This window comes from Zerene cesonia, chromosome 15 (assembly GCF_012273895.1).
Source record: "Zerene cesonia ecotype Mississippi chromosome 15, Zerene_cesonia_1.1, whole genome shotgun sequence".
Lineage (NCBI taxonomy): Eukaryota > Metazoa > Arthropoda > Insecta > Lepidoptera > Pieridae > Zerene > Zerene cesonia.
The window spans coordinates 5,005,430-5,016,344 of NC_052116.1; the positions used below are offsets into that span (position 1 = coordinate 5,005,430).

The 10,915-nt window shown below is 29.7% G+C and overlaps 1 protein-coding gene across 1 annotated transcript in view; it reads left to right on the forward strand.

Moving 5' to 3' along the window:
• Positions 1–839: 839 nt before the first annotated feature.
• Positions 840–10,915, forward strand: part of LOC119832672 (serine-rich adhesin for platelets-like) — a 19,935-nt gene continuing 9,859 nt past the window's right edge. Inside the window, exon 1 of the mRNA XM_038356381.1 lies at positions 840–1,068. The gene's annotated coding sequence lies outside the window, so the exon portion shown is untranslated. The remainder of the gene's footprint in view (positions 1,069–10,915) is intronic.

The following is a 10,915-nucleotide window of genomic DNA, read 5'->3' on the forward strand; positions in this document are numbered from 1 at the left end:
AATGAATTCGATAATTTCTACATATAAAAGAAAATCGTTAATATGAAAAGGTTAAATAAAAGTGTACCTATATGTTATATGAGTATAGGTATTAAAAACAGGCATACAACGACACCACAAACTTTTTTAGTCTCATATTGCAAATTTCTTAAGTGAATAATTGCACATAATGACATATAATAATTACCTACATGTTATGAATCCAACTACATAACGTACAGGTACATAACTAAACATATTTTTATGATCCTTAGAAATGCGTCATAACGGTAACTTTATGATATTATCAATATTTCAAGTTTACTTCAATTTTATTTCCGTTCTTTATAAGGACATAATATTAATATGTAGGTGCGTATAGTTGTTTTATTTTTCCTTTCATTTTAATACCCTTAAAGAGACTTAGCACATATGGTTGTGATTGAGTTTCAGATACATCAATAGGATAAACTATGCTTAATAGATTACTACAATCGAGGCTGTATAAATTCGTATCTTGTTATTGTATTATGATAATCATCAAATCAGCATTAAAACATACTTAGTGCCTATTTCTCATCGTTTGGGTCAATTTAAGGAAAATATAAAATTATGAATCTCTAGGTTTAAAATCGTGTGTGAGAATCAAATTGTTATGATAGTGCGACGCCGTGCAGACTGGTTTCATTGGCAAATTAATATAAATTGCCACTACAACAGGCACTGAGTTAATTTCCCTCAAGATTAACGCAGGACGCTATAGAAAAATGTGTCCACTAATTGGTTTGCCCAAGACGTAGAGTTAACCTGTTAAAGGAATATTATTATCTTGCTGCGGCGTTCCTATCAGTACGCCGATGCATCTGTTATGTTCGTACGTTGAATATAAGCAAGAGGATCTTCGGCGCGCGTCCATACATTACTCTACCGAGACCTTGTGCGCTACGGAAGGACGCAGCCCCTACACGAAAACATCCCGCCATTTTCGAACTAGCATTTACGCGGGAAAGTCATATGCGATTGTTTTTTTTTATTTTAATTTTAAGTTAAGAATAATTGTGTGTGGAACAATTAAAAGGAATAAAAAAGGTAAGATATTATTCACAAACATTTTACTTTAATATTAACAAAATTTTTGGCCGAGTTTGACTTTATATTTCCAATGCATGAAAATGATCATCTATTTTTATTGTTAAGGTCAAAAATTTTCTTTAATATAGATACACATAAAAACATATTGAAATGATTAAAAAGCGCAAGCTTTGAAACTACCAATAAACGTATGAGACGGAAAATATACTTTATAAAGCCTTTACGATAAATTCTTCATATTTATTGTAATTTTTTATTAAGAAGATTGTCTTTACAACTACACAACAAAGTGAGACAAAATTAGGTATGAAATTAACCACAATAAAACATAAGACATGAAGAAGTAGGTACGTTCTTTAATTAATCGGTTAAAGCTTTTTCTGTACGATCGAGCCTCAAAGTTCAAACCTACCTAGTAAAATTAGACAAACCAGTGATAAGCTTTATAAATAATCAACTCAAGCTTAATTAAAATATAGGCACTTTTTAAATATTTTTATTCGCTCAACATACATTATTATAAAAAAAATCATTACTTAACATTATTTTACATACAATATTGTTGCTTAAACAACTGACAACTGTATTCCGTTATTAAAAATATAAATATAAATTTTAATTGGAGTAAATCTTGCTAGTATTATCAAGATGAATAAATCTATTAAAGTATGTAGGACTAGCGGCTTATGCGGCACTGCGAATCAGTAAGTTTGTATTCAAAGAAGGACCAAATAACGTTTCTGTAAAAGAAAGATTACCTAGCCTGTATTTTTATGTGTTCTCACTTACTAGTCTCTATCTATGTATAAGATTCTTCTCATCACTACAACACTTCCGAATATCTTGATCGATATTAATCAATTTGTGCATTCGGTAGATCCGGTCGAAAACTCTTTTTTACATCTCTAAGCGTATATATTTTACAATCTGTGAGGGATATTATATATGTATCCAAACTTCAATTGTGTAATTTCTAATAGTTAAGTACATAATACAACAAAACTGTACAATTCAATTATGTATATTGAATAAAAACTAAAAAAATACCCCTATAATATAATATATCTATGTCTGTGTGTTCTCTATTTTTCACGCAAAAACTATTAGACGAATTTAAATAAAACTTTTATTCTATATATAACTATTAGTTCTTAGCAACAAGGCTAAAATTTATTTGAAAAATTTAATTTCAATGTGCATCACACATCAACGGCTAATATGATTTAAAAACGTTACCATAGTAAAAAATATGTGATTGTATATTTAAATTGCAAAATATATCTTAGACTATCGTCTTGCGACTTATTTTAGGGAGGGAGTTTTATTATATATTAACATAGCTAAATAGTTTTTATCAACCAACCCATTACATTTTAGTTTGTTGGTTAATATTTTTTTGTCCTATAATACATGAACAGAGAGATTAATAAAAATACAATGAGTGTGAATTAGGTAACTATTAAAATCTTATCACTCTAGTGTTTATAAAAGTATTGGTGTTTTTTTAAGAAAAGCTCACTATTGTTATTTTATCATAATCAGCAATCAAGTTTGTAGAGAGACTCATATTACTATGAAATTAAATACAAACGCATTCCTATCAATCGTGGTATCTTCAAACATTTTTTTGAACTTCATTCGGCATTTTAAGTAATTGCTTTACATTCCTACAAATCATAGCAAGGAACTCAAAATATTAGGTATTTTCCCTTTTGGTTATTGCAGTTTCCTTTTTATTGTTTGTATACTACAGTTCAGAAACATTTTTATATAAGGTTTTTGATATCGTTTAGTATAGTTTTAGATATCATCTATATTTATAAAAATGAAACCCGTTTTCCTTGGTCACGGCATCACGCGTGAATGGCTGGACCGATTTCACTAATTCTTTTTTTTTTGTATGTGTTATTATTAGGAGAAGGTTCTTACGGAAAAAAATATTAAGAAAATCTCTCAGAAATATTGAAAAATGTACATTTAATTTTGCATATAAGGAGTTGAAATAGGGAGATGAAAGCGATATAACCGAATACCACGCGGCCGAAGCCGCGGGCGGAAAGCTAGTAAAGGATAAACCTTAAACTCCAGAGTTACGTTGGTACGCAATCTTACTAACAATTATTATCATTCTCCAATGAAATAAACGAGCGTCAATTCGAACATTCAATTAAACAGTATCTCATATACTTTAGTGCAACTCTAAGATCAAGATTACATTAATGATCCGTTACGTATGTTCCTGTAGCACAATGAGGAATTTCAAAGCAACTGTAAGATACAAGATAGTCCTTAAATGCACACTTGTCCGTTCTGTCCATGTTAATTCTGCCGATAGATAGGAGTTCCAGTTGAAAGTTTTTTTAATTAAACAGTGCGAATCTATAGCTATATTCTACAAAGAAATATGAACGAGATTATGAAATCTTTACTTACAATAACATTAAATTTATATAAAGGTTAAAAGTTGCTTTATTTGAACGCGCTAATATCAGAAACTACTGGACCCATCATAAAACCATGATCTCTGGCTGCTACGGTGCATAAAAGGTAGTTGTACAATATAAAAGTAAAAAATACGACAGTTTTGTTATTGCTGTGTGGTTAGCGAATCACGAATAGGTATGTATTATTTAACATTTTCTACCAAATTTTCAAAATACATGATATAATACATCGATATATTGAAGAGTATTTTTATATATAAATGATATAAAATTATATACTTTACCTCTACGGTTATGACTTAAACGAAATCTGAAATATTACAGGTAGACACATCCTATTTATCTATTACTAGTATAATCACTACATAGTATAAAACAAAGTTACTTTCTCTGTCCCTATGTATACTTAAATCTTTAAAGGTTTATATGTATAATAACATCTATTTAACTACTCCAAATTTCCCTTGTTGGGTCTTAAACTGGTTTAGTTAAAAATGTTTCGGTTAAAGAATCAGAGAAGTATAACCACTTCAAAAATTCATTTTTCTAAAGGTACAGATCATATTTTTTTAAGTTCTTACAATTAATTACAATCCGAGAAAATTTTATGCGTTATAAAAATAAGTGTAATAAATTGCAATGTTAATACGGCATTTATTAATAAAATTAAAGTCATGTTTTAATTTACATTGATTTAATTTTTACAAAGTGTCATTTATATTGTTCTTCGGAATTTCGTACATTGTTTTCTTTTATTATTACACAAATATGAGTATGTGGAATTCTCTTTATAATCAATATTGAGTTTTATTGCTTCTGTTTTCAAAGCTAGCAGTTATGTTTAGTTGGTTGGCTGGATGGTAATAATTTTTTAGTAGATATCTATAACGTTCATTCGATATGTGTTTTTATGTGTAAAGAACTACTAACCTAATACTACCATAACATTATTTATTTATTTTTCTTAACTATCAAACCATGCATGGACTATTATGAATGTATCAAAACCAACATTATTAGACACAATCCACAAGTTTTCGAGTTTTAGCGTAATAAAGAAACAGCAAATTTCATACAAATTCTTATTAATAAATTATTGTGTTATATATATTTATTAAGATAATGTAGATAGATTGTAACTCTTTAATTTGGCCCTAATTTTCGTGCTACGTACATCCTAACTGATAACAAAAGAACATGCAAGTTTTTTCTTTTTAATTTAACAAAGTCAGTGACAAGCGGATTGATCGAAAGTTTAAATTATTTTGCTTAATAGGTCTATAAATAACGCTACGGTAATGAGAAGTTATCATGACCTCAGTAAATCTAAGCAGGGTGGTATAAGAATGTTAATATACAACAATCATAGGTGTAATTAAAAAAAGCACAAACAAATCGACCAGCGGACGATTACAGACTATTACGTTGGAATGCGAATACACTGTCGAGATGCACTTGTGTGTTTGTATATCACAAAATATAAAAAGCAAGGTGCATAGGTGGCGGGTGTTGCACTTTTTATCCCACTGGTTCTATTTTTGTTATTAAACCTGCATTCTGAGGATTGCACTTTAATAAAAGGCATGAGATATTTTATAAGGCGACGTCAATATTCAATAAGGCGATTGCGAGTGAACCAGTTTGTTCCTTCACAAAGCTTCGTTAGATAGTTATTTATTGCGAATAATACGAAGTGTCGCAATTTATTATACGCTTTTAGTTTTATTTTCAAAAATGGTGAGGCGATTTATACGATATATAAGGTATTTTATTATTTTAACGGTAGCACTCTACGGAGTAATAACTAATAACATGATAAATAAAAAACGCAGCTGTAGACGCAGTTAACTATTCCCAAAACATTTAACATATATTTATTATTAATTTTGACCAATTGCTTGTAGTGACATAAATGAATATATATTTACATATTTTTTCCTTACTCGGTGTTTTGTATAAAAATTAGACAAATGTGTGTCTTGTATGAGGCTGGGTGTTGTTATAATTTTATCTATGTATGCACTTATAAATATGGACCTTTTCAGTTGTTTCCCATTTTAGAATATAAGCTTGCCTTAGGTATAGTTTGAGGCAATCAATAAATTGAATTATAATTTTTTTGTTTGTTTTGGATCTACTTTTTTAAAATATACTTAAATCTTTGCTTATTTTATTTTTTATGTGCAAAAAAATCATATACCTATACCAATATAATTATAGTATAGGTATATTCATATCTATCTATTAATATATCACTATAAAATTGTAAATACGATTCGTTCGATTATAACCGGGCTATTGTAATCTGTCGAAAAATTGTGATCCGTAACATTTGCTTGTAATTTAATGCATAATTTTTGTGACACTATAATGGTAATATATCAGCAGTTATATATGTAAGTATATTATAACCTTCTCACTCATAACTGGGTCACGGTCTTATGCCATTGCCTGGACTACACAACAGGCTGGAAACAATGAAATCACCTTTGTATGAAAACTATGAAGGTTCGTTTAGTGGCTGAGAGACATCCACGGAAGATGCGTTTCATCTCGTAGGAAATATATAAAGTACATCAAAATGCAAACATTTCTGAGAAAATCACCTCGATCGTAAAAATGCCAAATGCGCAAAATGTGATATAACTACGTGAGTACATTTCAATTGTTTAACGAAAATTATTAATTTAAAGTTTATCTTCAATTCATTTTCGTATTTAAAAACTTATTATGGAGTCATAAATTTTAATTTCCTTATAAATTTTTTATTATCATTATACGTCAATGTAAATAATCAGATACAAATATAAACAACCAAATAAACAAATTAGCTTGTAGGGAAGAACGCGCTTAAATTTCGAGAGAAATGCATTACAGACTATATATTTTTATTTATTCATATAACCATTGATAAAAAATCTATAAAACCCCATTTGTTCTCTAGTTGCCATTCTCTACATAGCACTAAAGACCTACACAGATTTTTCAATATATTGCAAAATTGGATACCGTTTAGTTTAAAATTCATAGTGTATTTAGATGCAAATACTCGACATATTTGGCAAAACAGCCAAGTAGGACTTAACAATCCAAGTTCAATGCCAAGACTCCGTTTTTCCCTAAATAATTTCAATAAAGTTATAATTCTTTGCACGAACAGGTACACCTGCACTTGCATCCTCAACATTTGTACCTGATTACTAATATTGCTTTTATTAACACGCATTTTCGGGTTTCATAGTCCAGGAACAGTTTACCTAATAGTTATTCTACCTAAAGGGTCAAACGGGACCCTATTACCACAGATAACATAATATTATACCTATTACTAAGACTTAGCTGTCTGTGTGTTTGTTACCAGGATATGTGTAGATCTCATGAGCCTTGATATTTGGACAGTTGACATGCCGCTAAAGCAACAATTCACACCATAAGAATCTAAGTTAAGCAAATGTGGGAAAAAATCATAGATTAGATTGATGACCAATTTTTTTTGCAGTTGCTTTTAATAGTTGAACACATTTCTTAGTAACGATCGATTTCTTTTCTCGGTAGATTGGTCTCGACTCATTGAATTTGATATTATCTTGTACCGGAGCTTCTGGGATTTGCGATCTTACTAAAATTGCATTAATATTTAACATTTCGGATAATATACTAAACTTCTTGTCTTAAAACTGCTCATTTTTCAATTACTGTTTTAAAAATTTACGAAAAGAAGCTTTTCAATGAAAATAAATACGATCAACATGGGCTTTTTTTACGAAAACATCCTCAATCGATTCAGTACTTAGAGGACTATCGGTCTTTGACTTGCATTGTTTCATATTTTTTTTATAATGAATTATAATGAAACACATATCTATTTATATAGTTCTAATTTCTTACAATAGTTCGTGATGTAAGGCGTGACCATTCAAGCACATTTAGGTATTACCGCGCATAGTCATAAATGGGATAGGTACGTCATACCCAAAGCAAGGTCACTGAACCCTTAATTCACAAAAATATGATAACACGATTGTAATTGTAGATATACTAAATAAGGATGTTCTGTCTCATATGGCGCAGAAACACAAAAGGTGTTTTTCTTTAGTAATACGTCTTAATTAAGGCAGAGGAATAATTACCTCGAGTGTTTTGTTCTATATACGAATGATGATATGCAAAATCATTTATAGAGGATGTGAATACGTAATTTTATAGTTTTTTTCTCTAAAATTGCAATCAACACTGATGAGTCATTTCTCATCTTGAAGACAGCTAAATGTTTAGTAAAATACAACGGAGTAAGTCATAAAGTAATCATTATTTTAGCATATTTGATGGAGCTATTTGGTGAAATAAACAAATTGATTCGGCAATTATCTCCCGTTGTATCAAGATTTGATAGGTAGAATAAAAAAACAGTTATTTTTAATAGTTTTTTTATCCTTTTCGTTGTATATTCCAATAATAAAAAATGATTAATACAAGTGAAAATTAAAGAAAGGTCTGTTATATTAAGGCAATCTCTTGAATTATGAATAATTTTTAAAGAAACACACATAATTAAATTAACACATGGCTATTATAGTATCAATTATTGATTCATTATCACATGAAGCAAGTTCACTTACTAGAGAATTAAAAGTTTCTTATCTGTATTCCATATAATTAAATGATACAATAGGAAAGTACATTGTTAAAACTAATCTGTTACTCAATGGAAGTTGAGAATCGCCGGATGATCGAGATATGATCTGCGGCCTTCTGCCCATGACGGTTTCTAAACTAGGTGATTTGCGGCACATTGATTAAACCAATCCAATTTCGTACCACTAAAAACTCATAAATAACAGTATTACGACACTTCGCTACTCGAAATTATCTTTAAATTTTATCACCTATGCAATATGTGCATATAATTATTACTGGTTTTAGTTCAGAGCTACGCTCGCGTAGTTAAAGTAAAGGATATGCAGTCCCGGGGATTTCTCCGTATCGCTCCCGTTCCTATGTGATTTCTGTGATAAAAACAATCCACCTTTCTAGGGTCTCATTGTCCAACCATATATTAGAGAGAGTTATGAAAGCAAAACAAACTTTTCAACTTTTTATATTGGTATGCATTAAACCAGTTTATATTCATTGTCATCCAAATAGGGCTTTGAAAGATTAAATTATTTTTAAAATATACTACTAATTGTAATGACTAATTTCGATGAGTAAAGTTTTTTGACTATAATCCATACAATATCCAATGGTAATTTATGATATAGAGAAAAAAAAAATCAAATTGATATTTCGGATTTGTCTTACAATTGTTCCAGCTAAAACTAAAACGGTTTATTTGTTTCCCTCTGTAATCGTATACCATAAAATTACTTATATAAATCAAAATGAAATTGAATATTTATAAATCGCGAGTCTGATTGGCCACAAAGGTACACATTATTCATAACGGTCATTCAACTGCTAATAAATATGAACATAATAGATACTATAAATGTTTACCTTTTCATCGGCCTCGTAAAGCACTAATTGAATAATGGAGCTCTAAATATGTTTGCAAATATCCGAAGGCATAATTTTAATGAAACGTATAAATATAACAAGTTGCTATTACGGAATATGCTTATAAGATTACGGTATAAAAATAACGTCGTACCTGCTGTTTATATTATGTATCTTATATAATTTAGTTGTGCTTCCATTAATGATTGCATTACTATGTTATATACATGTCACTATGTAGTATTCGAAGGAATAAAAAACGAGTTGATTTCTTTATTCTTTTTGTATCTATAGTTTATTAGAACCATAATTTTTCAATTGGAAATAAAGAAATACAAAAAATCTATTAAAATATAATCGTATATAGGAGGAATGGATAGGTTATGATATCATCGGGTAATGAACGCAACGTGCCCGCATGAAAATCGTGATCACGGTGGAAAATTGACTTGCACCTCAATTATGGAACCTCCGTAGGCAGCCTAGGGTCAAGGTCGAGCCTGAGCCTTACTGCATGCTTCATGCGTTTAATTACTATTGAAGGACAACGGAAAAATAGTTGAAGGAATATCGGAGAGGTACTTACAAAGGAAGTTAAAGTTTATTGAAAGTTTTGAAGCGTGGGAATGTAATTAAGAAGTAATGAAGTAAAAATATATAGAAATGGATGAGGAATTTACTGATTTATGATAAAAATTTTATAATCGTTTGAAGTTAGTATATAAACATTTTGCCTAGCCTGGAATTTGAAGTAAATGGCGTCATAAATTTTAATTTGAATTCAGGACTTAAGTTTAAGTTGTTGCATTCTTGTTGTTGGTTCCTTTCAAAGTATAATCGAAAGCTAGGCTATGGAAATTGCGGATATAAAAGCCTCAAAATCAATAGTACGTACTAATATATAAGGCTAAAAAGTTGAAAATGAAATGAAATGAAAATGAAAATTCTTTATTGCGTAAAAAATTCAAAAATAAGCAGTCGAACAAAAGAAACTTAAATTAAATTCGCAAAGGGCGGCCTTATCGCTAGGTAGCGATCGATAAAGTTGTTTGTTGAATACTCAAATCTCAGGAACTACTGGCACTATTTCAACAAATCTTTCACCATTAGATATGTACGAGTACCCGAAGAGACAATAAGCTCTACAAGGGCAAACCACGGGCGAAGCCGGGTGGACCAAAGTAGTTAAATATAACTATTAAAAGAAAAGATATATCTCATCATAAAATCATTAATAAATACAAATTATTCATAAAAAATACATACAATGTTAGCAATAATTGATATTACGAATTGCGATAGCCTTGACCGTGAACGAGATTACTCAATGACTATTGTACCTACACACGTAAGGAATTTGATTTTAATTTGTAAGCTATTATCAATGATTATGCTTACGCTAAGCGTAAATAATTTATGTATATCCTGGTGGGAGTTATTTTATAGTTAGCAGTAGTTGAGTAATAAAAAAATAATGCGATGTAACTGGCATCAACTGAATAAAATAAAGGACTTCATTTCGTAATGCAACTATTATGACTAAACAGTAATATTTTTGCTATTATCATTCAAACATCATTTTATTTCGATTAAGATTCACCGAAAGATACAGAAATGTTTGATGATAATAATGATGGTTAATATACGCAATATAAGAAAGCTTTTTGTATATTATATTGTACTATGTAATGAACGTTGTCTTAATGCGATCAATTAATATTTAATTAATCTATTTAAGTTCCGGTATGGAAGATATTGTATTTATTTTAATTAGCATGAAATTGGGATAGGCACGTTCAATATGGCCACTCACGTTCATAAAATATCTCCTTTATACTTACATGATTGTGTAACTGTCAGATTAATCTTCTATTGCAAACGAAAACAATTTTGTTTTTCATATT